Raw genomic sequence first — 14,382 nt, forward strand, 5'->3', positions numbered from 1 at the left:
TGGAAACTCCTTGATTTCAACAAATTCCTTGGTTTCAACAAACTTCTTGATTTTATGATATTTCCCTAAAATCATGAAAATATTATAAATTAAGAAAAAGTTCCTTGGGACTAGCTCCTTGGCCGGCTGGCCATGCCATGGCCTAGCCGGCCCATACCCCATGATTCCTTCATTATTTTATAATTTTATTCCTTCATCTCATGAAGTTTCACGGTTTCAGCAAAATCCCTGATTTCTTCATATTTTCTCAAAATGTTGCTCAAACGCACACCGGAAAATATCGAAACTCTCAGGACGAGACACGAACATTATGGTGACGCGTACATGTCTCCTTGACCGACCAAGGCCGGCCCTGAGGCTTGCAAATAGCCGGTCCCACCTGTTTTAATAATTTTGACCTAATTTGCTCAATTGCACGTATTAGGTCCAAAACTCTTCCAAACAACTTGGAACTTCATAAAAATGATCAACAGACGATCCCATGACCAACCAAGGCCGGTTTCATGATTCCTTGGTCGGATCTTATCTCTTCATAGTTAGGTTTAACACCTAATGCTGAGACGAGCATTATTTTTCAAAACAAATGATTAAACCAACATTTAATCATCCTTTCACCAATTGGTCTTCAAGAGACTTTGGTATTTTGCTCACTTGAGCATCTGGGCGTTACATGGTCGATTCATCATCCATGTAGCCAGTCCTCCTTCATTTTCATAAATGATTTCCAATAAATCATCAATTCAGCAATGATCGAAATTAGGGTTTTGAGTTTCAAGTTTCATAATTCCAGATTCAAACACAAATTTTATGTTGATCCCATGATCAACACTCTAATTAATCATACTTGGTTTGTGTCTCCAGTATTTAATTTAAGATTTATTTGGTCATGCTACCAATACTTCATCAAATGAGCAACATTTGCTCAGACGAGCAATATTTGCCCAGACTAAGGAATATTGGTTCAACTATCATATTCAACAATTCATCAAATGAGCAACATTTGCTCAGATGAACAATATTTTTTCACACTGATAAATATTGGTTCAACTAACAATATTCAATAATTCATCAAATGAGCAACATTTGCTCAGACAAGCAATATTTATTCAGTCCATGAGTATGGTTCAACTATCATATTCAATATTTGCTCAGTCCGTGAATATTGGTTCAACTATAAATATTCAATATTTGCTCAATCCATGAATATTGGTTCAACTATCAATATTCAATATTTGTTCAGTCCATGAATATTGATTATCAACATTCAACAATTTATCAAACGAGCAACATTTGCTCATACGAGAAATATTTGCTCACCTTAACAACCAACATAATTATACCTCTGTCTCAACAAACATGTTCAATTCACGAGTCTCAGAATATTTGCAAAGTCACGTTCAACTCAGCAACACGAGGACTCATTGATAGCTAAGGAATTAAACCTAAAACTATGGTTATATTTACACCTGCAAGTGCACAGGATCTAAAGTAGAAAGTGAATAAGCAGGGGTTTGTCCACAGGGACTTGGAGGGAGCTATTGTTGTTTTCCTAGAGATTTTTGTGTTGTGTTAAAACACAACTGAGCTGTTTTGGTTAACTGAATTAGTGACAGAAAGTAAAGCAAGGTAACAGGGTACTAAGGCTTCAAATCCACCATTTTACCTATGCTAAGGCAATCTCAGTTCAATACTGCTCTTGTCCCTTGTTAGTTTTCAGTCAGCTTCTAGGCTTTCTGACTAACTAGATGGCAGTGGAGGTTCTATGCCTGCTGCTCATCAAAGGGTTGGGTTAGAAAGGAGGCTAAAGGCACTAAGATAATTCTAAACCTTGTGATAGTTGGGGCTCTCACACTGCAACTACCCGCAGAGAAGCCACTTAGGTGTTTTAACAACCTAAAGGATGTTCTTTGATTAAGACTATCCTAAACATTTCAGCACAACAAGCACAATATCTAGCTTGGATTGAATTAGCAGAAGCATCATGATTTCATCTCCCCCTTAGCAATTAAACTAGAACATGATGAATTGACAACTGAAATTAAAAATGGACTGATATTGAAAACAAAAGTAACAGCTGAGGTCCTGGCTATTCCAGGCCTCTTGGTGGTGCTCTGGCTAGTCCAGGCATATCCAACAACACTTACATCAGTTCTATTTATACCCAAAAATCCCAATTTGGGTTCAGACCCTGTTTTCCCCAAATTCCCAAAATACACAGTGGACCTAGGGTTTCGACAAATTAGGGGAATGGTTTAATTACTTACCCTATTTCACTCACTCTCCTCCTCCCAATTCTCTCTCAACAGAATTAGGGTTCATATACAAAAAAAAAACCCCAAATTGACAGTAGACTAGGGTTTTGATTTTCGAACTTACCAAACGTGATAAGACGAGTCCGTCTTCAACCCATGCTTCTTCTCCCTTCTCTTCTCCTTCCCATGCCTTCAATTTCTCTTTCTAGCTCGACATATTTCACTAATCTCTCCTCTAGGGTTTCTGAAAAGGAAGAGAGAATGGTGAAATAGGTAGGTAGAAGGGTAGGATAATGATGGGTTTCGATTGGTGATTTGAGAGGAGATGGTGGTGGTTGAGGTGGTGGTTGAGCGGGCAGGGTAAGGAGTTGGCAGGAGCAGAGCTCGACTGCTCGAAGGAGGAAGATGAGAATTTGGGTAAGGTGCGTTTGGCTGAAGGGTATAGGTGTTAGGTGTTTGGGTGTTGAGCGGATGCATCAAGTCTCGATGATTCGCAAAGCTGAGCCGTGGGATGCGGAAATGATAGATTGATCTAACGGCTACAAGTGAAGAGGATGGTATCGACCGTCGGATGCCTGATACAACGAAACTGACGGTCAAGATGGAGTTAGGTGCTGTGTGTTAAGCAGGAGCTTCAGACTTTGATGTACTGGCAATTTGCGACCATTGGATTCAGATGTGTCCAATATGACGGCTAGAAAGGGAAACGGGTATGGATATAGGAAATGGATTGGGTGGGTTTTGGGCCTTGGGTATGCCAAGCCCATATCTTTTAAGAACAATTCTTCCTCTTCAAGCCCAGTTCTAACCTTTTGGTCTTGTGCACAACATTCTTCGCGGCTTCCTTGTAATTCCTCCCGGCTTTTCACTACTTTTCTGCTTTTTGCTCCGCTATTCATCCAAACTTTATTTATTACCTAAAAATGCAAAATTAATTAATAAAAATATTTATTCTTGAAAACAATGAAAATACAGAATATGGGATAAAATGTAGAATTAATGCACAAAAGATGAGTTAAATGCCAAGAAAAATATATAGAAATATGCACTTTTTAGCACTCATCAAATACCCCCAAACCTGAATTTTACTTGTCCTCAAGTAAAACAAAACTAAGGAAATCCTACCTATACCACTGTCGCTGGTCTCTCGAATGCATTTAGCGTATGCACTAAGCCTTTTAAACCACTAAGTGTCCCTAGTGGACGAGTGAAGTCTCGTGAAGGTTTGCTTAGAACGTACCTACAAAGTTCTAGGTCAAAATATAAGCTCAGATTCCATCAAATGTGACATGTGCAAGACAGTTTAAGCTCACAGCAAAATGGAGATGTCAATCTAGCTATCAAAGGCACAATCCTAGCACTGATAACAATAAAGACATGTGATAAGAGTGTAAAGTGTATCTACACATGTCTAGAATGATCTGAAGTTATGACTACTAATCACCAAGAGATAGTTTTTAGGCTAAGAACCGAATTCTAAGCCAAGCTAGCTGTCCGGCTTTACGAGAATTGTGAATGTTCACCCAATGAGTTGGTGATATTTCAGTTTACCCGCGTTATACATCGATGGCTGCACCCTCCTTGCTTATTACAAGACTATTTACAACAAAAAGATGACTCTTTACATGACTCTTATTTACATTGATTACTCTCTTTTATTTTTGGAACAAGAGAGAACTATTGTCTTTAACATGACAAAACATGGAATAAATAAATACTTGATTGATTTGATTTTTTTTTTTTTTTTTTTGAAGAAATAACTTTGATCTTTACAACAATGACACTTTTGATACATGAACAAAAAAGAAAAACATAATTACATGACTCTTAGCAAGAGGTGGCCCTTATCGAATGCATCCGGTCAAATTCTATGGTTGCTTTCTTAACGTATCCTCCAACTTCTATCCCAGCCAACCAAAGAACAAGCTAGTCAAGTCTCATTCAGTATTCTAAAGTGATTGGCAATCTAACTTCCTATCAAACACCTTGAAGATCGAGGCTATACATGTATTGGTAGATCGTGCGCGTGCAAGTTTCTTATCACTATGTGAATTGTGCTAGAATCAGGGTGCCTAAATATCTAGACTAAGACTCCTAATAATTACATATTTGCACAAGAGTCAACATTTCAAGGTAAATGAGCTCCATTTTTATGTTTTTTTTTTTTTTTTTTTTTTTTTAATTTTTTCAAAAAGAAGGAGTTCTGTTTTCAATTATAACATGTTATCGTGGTATCTACTCTATACCCCCAAACCTAAACTAAACATTGTCCTCAATGTTTTAAGATAAATATGATAACTTAACATATCAGAGAATGTTGAGTTTTGAGAAAGGAAAGAGATACCCGATTTAACGAGAGAAGAATCGAACTCCATTATTCATGGTTAGAATCCAACATATTTCAGCGATCGCCATGGAGTAGCAAATAAAAAAAGAAACAAAAATTTCACTAAAAACTACCAGATTATATACAAAAATTCACTATATACATAAAGTCTAAAGAGTTGAGGATCAACCCAAAAGACAAAGTGTTGAAACATAGAAAGTTTCAAAACACTAAAATTGGACTTAAATGGGAGTGAGAGTGAAAAACCGAATGAATCACCCCTAAACCTAAATTGTTCAACAGGTTTACTTTTAAGCACAAAATCTTTTAATTTTAGGGGTTCAGGATTCAAAAGGTCTAACTCATAATGGACTGTTTTCGGGATGGGCAAAGAAATGCATTCCAACTGTGGCTCTTTAAAAGTGTTATATTTTGAAGCAAAATAGTCCAAGAGGACTTGGGAGGCACACAGTTCCAATCCTAGATTGGGAATTTTCAGAAAAGTTGGTTTAAAATTTTTGTTGCAAACCAAATCTAGGTTGGGTGGAATAATCTCAATTTGAGATTTAGGTAAGAAAGTGGGTACATCTAAATTATTTTCATGGGTACGATCAATAGTACCAACACATACTTTCCCTAAATCAGAAACAGGTAAAACATGCTCACATTCATCGAACAAAACATCAAGACCTAAATCAGTATCATGATTGTTCGAAGTACTCAAATCATCACCGGAAGAAATAACATTTTGTGACTTAGGCAAGGAATCAGACACATCAAATTCGTCCTCATGCATAATAAAATTAGTGTCTACAGAAGATTCAACTATTCCTATGTCATGTTCATCTTCACAGAAGAATTGTACAAGCCCCATATTAGAATCAAAATCATATGAATTACAATGAGTATCAGAAGAAACAACATTCATGAAGGTTGAGGCTGAGAAGCCATATGTTATTGAACCAAAAGGTTCCACAATATTTTCAGCAAAAACATGTTCTTCTAACATATCATTATCATCATAATCATCATCATGGTAACATGCATATTGATCCTCATTAAAAGTGGTGGTGTCCTTAGTCGATTCATGTTCCTCTAAATCAGGTTCATATTCAATATCATTTAGATGAATGGGACTGGACACTTCATTAGGGACAACATGCATTTCCTCATGAATTTCCTCCTTTTGTAGTTGAAGCAAAATCTGATCTAACTTCGCCTGAATGCGTGATATAGTTCTATCAGAATTTTGCTCACCGAGTCTGAGAGCTTCTACGGTGGAGTCTAAATTCATGGGAGTACAAAATTCTTCATGTTCAAATTGTGGTGAATGGTACATGTGTGCATGGTCATTAGGGTTTACAAAATATTGATCGCAACCTTCGAAAGGTTGATTATGGTCCCAATGACTACCAGCCTCACAATTTGTGGGCATTTCATAATTTGGATTTTCATGGTATCCCCTAGATTTCCTAAATTCATGCAAAACATAGCAATATTCATCAGGGTGGTCTAAACCACCACAAAAGGTACAAACATGCATATTAGGTTGGCTAGGTTGATACATGGGTGAATAGTTATACGGGTTTGCATATTGAGGCTCATGACCTTGAAAAGGTCCATAATTATAATCCCTATAACTATTGACATCATGGTCTGTGGGAGGCTCATAAGGTGAATCTTGCCCGTAAGCATCTCTAATAGATTTATTCCCAGAGGCAGACCAAAATCCAGACATGTCTTTGTTTTATGAAATAATCACACAAATCACAAAAAAGTAAGGCCAGAAAAAAGCAAGCCCATAATTTTTTTTTTTTTTTTTTTTTAAAGGGAGATGATAAAAATTTGGTTTAATTTGGGAGCAATTTTGGTTTTAATTTTGGGAGCAAAAATTTGGTTTGAAAGGGAGAAAAATTTTGGTTTTCAAAATTGGGAGCAAGCCCACTGTTGGTCCTCTAATGGAATGGGAGGAAGGCTGCGGCCCACGAAACCCCAAGTTTTAATTTTGAAAGTTTAAATTCGGTTTGGCCAAGTTGGTTAAGGCCCGACGTTTGTTTTAAAACTTTGGTTTCGAGGTCCACTCTTGAGTGGAAACAAGCCCACAATCGGTTACAAGCTCAGCTGGGTTCAAACCCCGAATACAAGATACAAGTCCAAAATATAAATACAAGCCCACAAAAATTAAATACAAACAAGCCCACAAATAATTAATTACAAACCCAACAGAAAATAAGCCCAAATATTGGGTTTAATATTACAAGCCCACACGAAAAAAATGGAAGCCCACAATTCGGGTTCTCTGAATGGGTTTAGGCTTACCTTTGTAGCACAGCCCAGCTGTTCAGTTTGGTTGCAAAAGCCCAGTTGGGCTTTGGATCATCCTAAGCTTTGGCAACAGCAATGCCCAACATGAGCTTCAACACAGCAGCCCAGCTCAGCTCCTGCAAGTAGTGAAGCAGTGAGGCTATGTCATTAAGAAATGGAAGATGAAACACTAAGATGGAAGATGAAACACTAAGAAACAACAGCAAAAGCTATGAAACAACAAGAAGGCAACAGCTAAGATATGAAAGAATATAAGATGACAAGTATGCCAAGATGATGTAAGATGCAATGAAGATGGCACAAGCTTCAGATGACTTGGTAATGCAAAAAAAAAGTATGCAAGAACTTAGTATGCAAGACCAGCTAAATGCTTACACTAAATGCACAGAAGCAAGTGAGACTAAGATGCAGTTACACAATGATGCTTATGCAAATGGATGCAGTGCAAGAAGATATGCAAGATGATGCTTCACAGGGAGGACCAAGGCCCAACAGCAAGGTTAAGAAAGGTCTAGCAGCAACAGGCAACAGTTAGCTAGCTAGCTAGCAAAGGCTAGCCAGCAACAAGACCTATAACAGCAAACAAATGCAGAGAACAACAAACACATGTAGAACAAAAACAACAACAGCGCCGCTAACCGAGTCCCCGGCAGCGGCGCCAAAAACTTGATAGCTAAGGAATTAAACCTAAAACTATGGTTATATTTACACCTGCAAGTGCACAGGATCTAAAGTAGAAAGTGAATAAGCAGGGGTTTGTCCACAAGGACTTGGAGGGAGCTATTGTTTTTTTCCTAGAGATTTTTGTGTTGTGTTAAAACACAACTGAGCTGTTTTGGTGTAACTGAATTAGTGACAGAAAGTAAAGCAAGGTAACAGGGTACTAAGGCTTCAAATCCACCATTTTACCTATGCTAAGGTAATCTCAGTTCAATACTGCTCTTGTCCCTTGTTAGTTATTAGTCAGCTTCTAGGCTTTCTGACTAACTAGATGGCAGTGGAGGTTCTATGTCTGCTGCTCATCAAAGGGTTGGGTTAGAAAGGAGGCTAAAGGCACTAAGATAATTCTGAACCTTGTGATAGTTGGGGCTCTCACACTGCAACTACCCGCAGAGAATCCACTTAGGTGTTTTAACAACCTAAAGGATGTTCTTTGATTAAGACTATCCTAAACATTTCAGCACAACAAGCACAATATCTAGCTTGGATTGAATTAGCAGAAGCATCATGATTTCATCTCCCCCTTAGCAATTAAACCAGAACATGATGAATTGACAACTGAAATTAAAAATGGACTGATATTGAAAACAAAATTAACAGCTGAGGTCCTGGCTATTCCAGGCCTCTTGGTGGTGCTCTGGCTAGTCCAGGCATATCCAACAACACTTACATCAGTTCTATTTATACCCAAAAATCCCAATTTGGGTTCAGACCCTGTTTTCCCCAAATTCCAAAAATACACAGTGGACCTAGGGTTTCGACAAATTAGGGGAATGGTTTAATTACTTACCCTATTTCACTCACTCTCCTCCTCCCAATTCTCTCTCAACAGAATTAGGGTTCATATACAAAAAAAAACCCCCAAATTGACAGTAGACTAGGGTTTTGATTTTCGAACTTACCAAACGTGATAAGACGAGTCCGTCTTCAACCCATGCTTCTTCTCCCTTCTCTTCTCCTTCCCATGCCTTCAATTTCTCTTTCTAGCTCGACATATTTCACTAATCTCTCCTCTAGGGTTTCTGAAAAGGAAGAGAGAATGGTGAAATAGGTAGGTAGAAGGGTAGGATAATGATGGGTTTCGATTGGTTGATTTGAGAGGAGATGGTGGTGGTTGAGGTGGTGGTTGAGCGGGGCAGGGTAAGGAGTTGGCAGGAGCAGAGCTCGACTGCTCGAAGGAGGAAGATGAGAATTTGGGTAAGGTGCGTTTGGCTGAAGGGTATAGGTGTTAGGTGTTTGGGTGTTGAGCGGATGCATCAAGTCTCGATGATTCGCAAAGCTGAGCCGTGGGATGTGGAAATGATAGATTGATCTAACGGCTACAAGTGAAGAGGATGGTATCGACCGTCGGATGCCTGATACAACGAAACTGACGGGTCAAGATGGAGTTAGGTGCTGTAGTGTTAAGCAGGAGCTTCAGACTTTGATGTACTGGCAATGTTGCGACCATTGGATTCAGATGTGTCCAATCTGACGGCTAGAAAGGGAAACGGGTATGGATATAGGAAATGGATCTGGTTGATGGTTTTGGGCCTTGGATATGCCAAGCCCATATCTTCTTTAAGAACAATTCTTCCTCTTCAAGCCCAGTTCTAACCTTTTGGTCTTGTGCACAACATTCTTCGCGGCTTCCTTGCATAATTCCTCCCGGCTTTTCACTACTTTTCTGCTCTTTTTGCTCCGCTATTCATCCAAACTTTATTTATTACCTAAAAATGCAAAATTAATTAATAAAAATATTTATTCTTGAAAACAATGAAAATACAGAATATGGGATAAAATGTAGAATTAATGCACAAAAGATGAGTTAAATGCCAAGAAAAATATATAGAAATATGCACTTTTTAGCACTCATCACTCATCGTCCCATAAAGTCAGCAACTGACTCCACAATCACGAGATGTCAATCGTGTCACATGGGGGGATATTAACTAGGGTTTTGGTCTGGCGGTCTACGACACGTGTGTTCATACACACGATGAGAATGTGGGCAAGGCGTGCAATCAGTTGGAGGAGTTAGCAAAGTAGTGGGTGGAAAGTTAACCAAGTCTCCACACGATGAGCAACTGGTTTCAACACGATTTTCACTTCCCCACTCTTTGACTCCAGCAACTGTCACACTTCACGGGATCATGGTGTTTTCAATTCAGCAATATAAAAGGCCTCTGGATCATGATTGAAAGGGACAACATTCGTCTAAACAAGAATTTCTCGACAAGTTCACACAGACAATCTTTCGTCTACACGAACTCATCGTCTGAGTAATCACTCTCAACTGAGTAAATTCAATCATTCATAACCTTCTTACGCAGAATACACAACACACCTACAATCTCGATCACTTGATCTCACACATTTCTCAGCTTCCTTCCTACAGATCAGCCCATCCTCTCTTGTGACCGAATTGACTCTGGAACGACCATTGTCTTGGTTTAGGCCGGAGTCCTAAGATTGATCTCTCGAACTTAAAGCACTCTCTTCTTGCAGTGCATCTGTGTGAGGTTGAGCATTTGCTCGGTTCAAGGAGTCTCCACACGGTCATCTCCTCAATTACGTAAAAACCAGCATCGTTTTTCCCCATCTACAAACCCAAGTATACTAATTAGGTTATTGCACAGCTGTTACTGAGACTTTAGATAACATTGTAGCCACAAAGAAAGACCGATATCAGCCTCCTTAAGGGAGGCGCATCATTTGTGCCATCATTTGAATCCCCAATGATGTTCAAATTTGGATCACTACTGAAGCTATTTTGACTGGACTTGTACTTGCCACTTAGGAACTTAAACCAATGTACACTAAATTGCATAAAACTCAATTGAGAATAACAATGCCCAGTTACATGATTTTAGTTCATGTCTATAAATTATACTCATTCATAACACACACAGCAAGTATCGGTATCCTGAATTATTCTTTGAAATGTAAAAATGAACTCATAAGCATAATTAAGGAAAGCAAACCAACGCAAACTAAACCCCAGCTTTTCTTTTTAAATGCAATTGTGATATTTTGTACACCAATGAACGAATTGTTACAGCGAAAGAAACCAAATCAACAATGTCTAAGCCTTAGGTTATATTCAATGACACATCCCATTCGAAATACATTTATTCCGCCGGTTCAACATGTAAGTTTTTCCAATTTCCTTATGTGCAATTTCAATTACGTTTTTTTGGGGTTTCTTTGATGATGCTTTTGTTTATAATATTTTTTTTTTTTTTGGGGGGGATTCAATCGTTTGTTCTTATTTTTATTGTACGAAAAAGAAACCCAAATTGAGTTTTGCTTTAAGCCATGAAAAAGGAAACCCAGGTTGGCCCTGCAATCTTCACTTTTCTAAAATAGCTTCAAGGTAAAAAAAAAAACTGCATTGAAAGTGTTTGTTGAATTGTATCAGTGAGGATTATGGGATTTCAATTTCGTTATTTGGTTTGCAAGAGTGAAAAATTTGAGATGCAGAGATGATAGTTGTGTTCAGCTGTAAAGCATTACTTTGAACTGTCCTATAGCAATGATGACCAGAAACAAATGTAGGTATCTCTAATTAAGAGAGATTACAGTGCTTTATATGGGGTTTGAAGGGAATTTTCTCTTAAACTGTTTTTTGTTGTTGTTGTAGAGTGGTGGATTCTTTGAAGAATCCTTTGGGTTACTGATATGATGGATAAAATATAATCTCAGGAATAGAGTCGTGGGTGTCTTGCACCAACCGGGTATTTTTCGATCACTTTATTATTTAGAAACTCTGAAACCATTTACTGTGTATGAGTTGTCTTACAATGGAAGCTAGAGAGAATCCCTTGCAAGCAATTGTTTGCTAATATGAAGTTCTTAAGGTTGGTTAGGCAAGCAAAAAAGTAATCATGGAAGAACACTAATATCTCCAATATTTATATCTTTGGAGGGAAGTGATGCCTCCCACAAAGCACTCGGTACAAGTCCTAGGCTAATTGTGCAAGCTCGACGTCGAGAACAACAATACATATGCATATTTGAATTATGACGTTCTTGATGATGATTCTGCTGTTAACTGTTCAATGGCGGTCTTATTTTGTTACTTCTTACGGTTAATCCCATTCGTTAACTTTTGAAATTTCAAGCACCATCTGTCTTATCTTAACAAAGACACAATACTCTTAGGCATCAGGAAAACTGCATAAATAATTTCTAGACTTTGGTTTCCTTCTTTGAGGCCAAGATAAATATTAGTGATGTGGTAGATAAAGGTTTTGCTTCTTTGATACATGTATGCCGTTAAGCAATAGATCTGCAAAATTCTATGAATCAAGTTAAAATATTCCATATGGGTACATTAATGATATACCAGATGGACGGTCAGTCTACTATCTATTATTTTAATCATTAAATGTTGATATATAGACTATCGTATTTGGCTAATTTAGAAGATTAATATGAAATTATGTACTTCCAAGGGTTTTTCAAAGTGTTTGACAATGGAAATGTGGCAAATATCAAGAGCATAACTAACCAAATCAAGCTTCATGACTTGATGATATATTACCATGGATGTCTCCAGACTTTAGGTTGCTTTCATAACTTCACAAAAAGGTCTTCCCTTCCCCTTGATGATAGGGTGAAGAGTTTTAAAAATTACGAAAAATATATCCAGTTAATTTTAAGCGAGAGTTTCATCGATAGACAACAAATATATCTACATATGCGTTGTCTCTCATTCTTAGATTTCATAAGTCTAGAGTGTTTCAACATTTATCATTTTTTTTGACCAGTATGTGTAATGTGGGGAACAAAATGGTAGAATCTATTGGTTCCCAGGGAAATTTGGTGTTGTAGATTTTTGCCTCATTTTATATTCAGAAATGAATTTTTTTCTCATGTTGTAGACTTAGGTTAATTTGTTATCGGTTTGATGGAATTAGAGTGTGAATGGTCTATGATATGATTTAATTTGGGGGTTTTGTTATGGTTTGTAGAAACAATTTGGAGTTCAAGGTCATCATTATTTTGTGAAACTTTAAGGTGTTAGGCTTTGGAAATTCTATGTTTTTTTGTGTGCAAACTTGACAACTTCTTTCTGTTATTGGCTAATGCGTTCACATTTATTATGTTTCGGAAAGGTATATGTTTTGTCGAATGGGTCAAAAATGACACAAGATAATTAATTTATTACTGTAGTCACTGTAGGATATTCTTTAAATAGGGTTTTACAAGATGTCCCTGCTGAGCTGTGGTGGTGAAATGGTGGTGCTTTGAGCCATTAATAAAGATGTATGGATGTTTTTGTTGATGTTTGATCAGATAAACACACAATGGTTCACTTATTTATCAGATATATTGTTTGCAGATATAAATGATAGATGGAACATGGTGTTCCAAGCAGGTGTGAGGTTGATCGATGAAGGACAAGATTTTGTTGTAATTGTACATTATGCCGCACACCTAATGTCTTATCTAGGCTCTCGGATGCTGTAAGGGAACTTGGGCCTGGAGAATCATCACATGTACGTACCTCTTCCTTTTTCACTAATTTATCTCCAGTAATATTGTAGATATGTTCTTAAAAAGTTGAAATACATGTTGTTTTCTCTCTGATTTTCATAGTCCAGTTTCAAATCATATCTTATCTTGACTTTATCCAATTGTACATTCATTATTCGAGAAATTTTCGGATGTGGTAAAGGACATACAGAAGCTATGATGACGAAGCTAGCTACAAGAAAAAGTGGTGTTAGTTTAGGTTGATTGAAGTTGGCATGGAAAACCAAGATTCTTTTCGGATTTTCCTGTTTACGTTTGAAATTGAACATGCATGCCGCTAATGTAGTTGGCATTTTAATGCAACCACTACCAAGGTACTATTAGAAAATGGTTGGAGCTATCTTTCCTGCCTTCTGTGTGCCAAAAACATTGTTGGTGACCTTCTTGAAGTGTGCATCAGATGTTGAAATGCTCATTCCAAGGTAGACGCGCCCTGCACTTTAGCTTTCTTTACCCGACTATTCATCCATCCATTCATTTGACATTTCAGTCAAGTCCTTTTTACAGCAAAGGTTTCTACTCCATTTTAAAGTTGAAGACATCACCGGCTCGGCATCTTCGTAGCTCCTGATAGTGAGGTCTAGAAATATGCAGGTAAGTGGTAACCCAACTTTCTTATCTTCCCTGATTACCTTTTGAATTCCAGCCTGTCGTGTCTCAACCAGCATACGGTAACCTCACTTCAGCAATCCACAATTTCGAAGGATATTGCCAAAGAGGCGGTGATGACAGAATTCTCGCAGATCCTCAATAACACTGGATTTTTCATGATAAACAACCAGGAGGCGAAATATGGACTGACTGTGGATTTTATAAATGATTCGCTTCTTACCGACGATGACTACCAACCAACAAAAACAGGTAAAACTAAGGACAGTACCAATGGCAAAGCTATCTTCTTCACAAATGCTACGGGCTCTACCAAATTTGTTACTTACGAAGGAAACAAAAAAGGTTTTATATATCTCTCAGATATTTGCGCTCTATTGAAAGTAGGTCGAGAGAAATATTTCTGTTGTATAGTATTCCATGAAGATTGAAAACTTCATTATCTAATTCAAGGCATATATCTTCAAGTTTTGGAAGCTCAAGAACGTCGTTAATATTTTTTTATCTAAGTTCAAGAACGTCGTTAATAAAAGTCTATAGACGGTAATTCATTTCTAAATGTAAGGAGGATAAGGCAAGAGTTGCATGTTTTGGTGTTCGCATTTCATGCTTGCTCTCTCTTCTTTCTCC

The 14,382-nt window shown here is 37.7% G+C and overlaps 1 long non-coding RNA gene across 2 annotated transcripts; it reads left to right on the plus strand.

Moving 5' to 3' along the window:
* Positions 1 to 10,528: 10,528 nt before the first annotated feature.
* On the plus strand, positions 10,529 to 13,900 carry LOC113354275. Of its 2 annotated transcripts, XR_003361769.1 has the most exons (6): positions 10,529 to 10,753; positions 11,246 to 11,339; positions 12,950 to 13,106; positions 13,286 to 13,565; positions 13,651 to 13,737; positions 13,809 to 13,895. It is a non-coding gene; the product is annotated as an uncharacterized LOC113354275 (long non-coding RNA). The 2 variants fall into 2 exon arrangements; XR_003361768.1 differs by having other exon boundaries at positions 12,950 to 13,565; positions 13,830 to 13,900.
* The last annotated feature ends 482 nt before the right edge of the window (positions 13,901 to 14,382 follow it).

This window comes from Papaver somniferum, chromosome 2 (genome assembly GCF_003573695.1).
Source record: "Papaver somniferum cultivar HN1 chromosome 2, ASM357369v1, whole genome shotgun sequence".
Taxonomy (NCBI): Eukaryota; Viridiplantae; Streptophyta; class Magnoliopsida; order Ranunculales; family Papaveraceae; genus Papaver; species Papaver somniferum.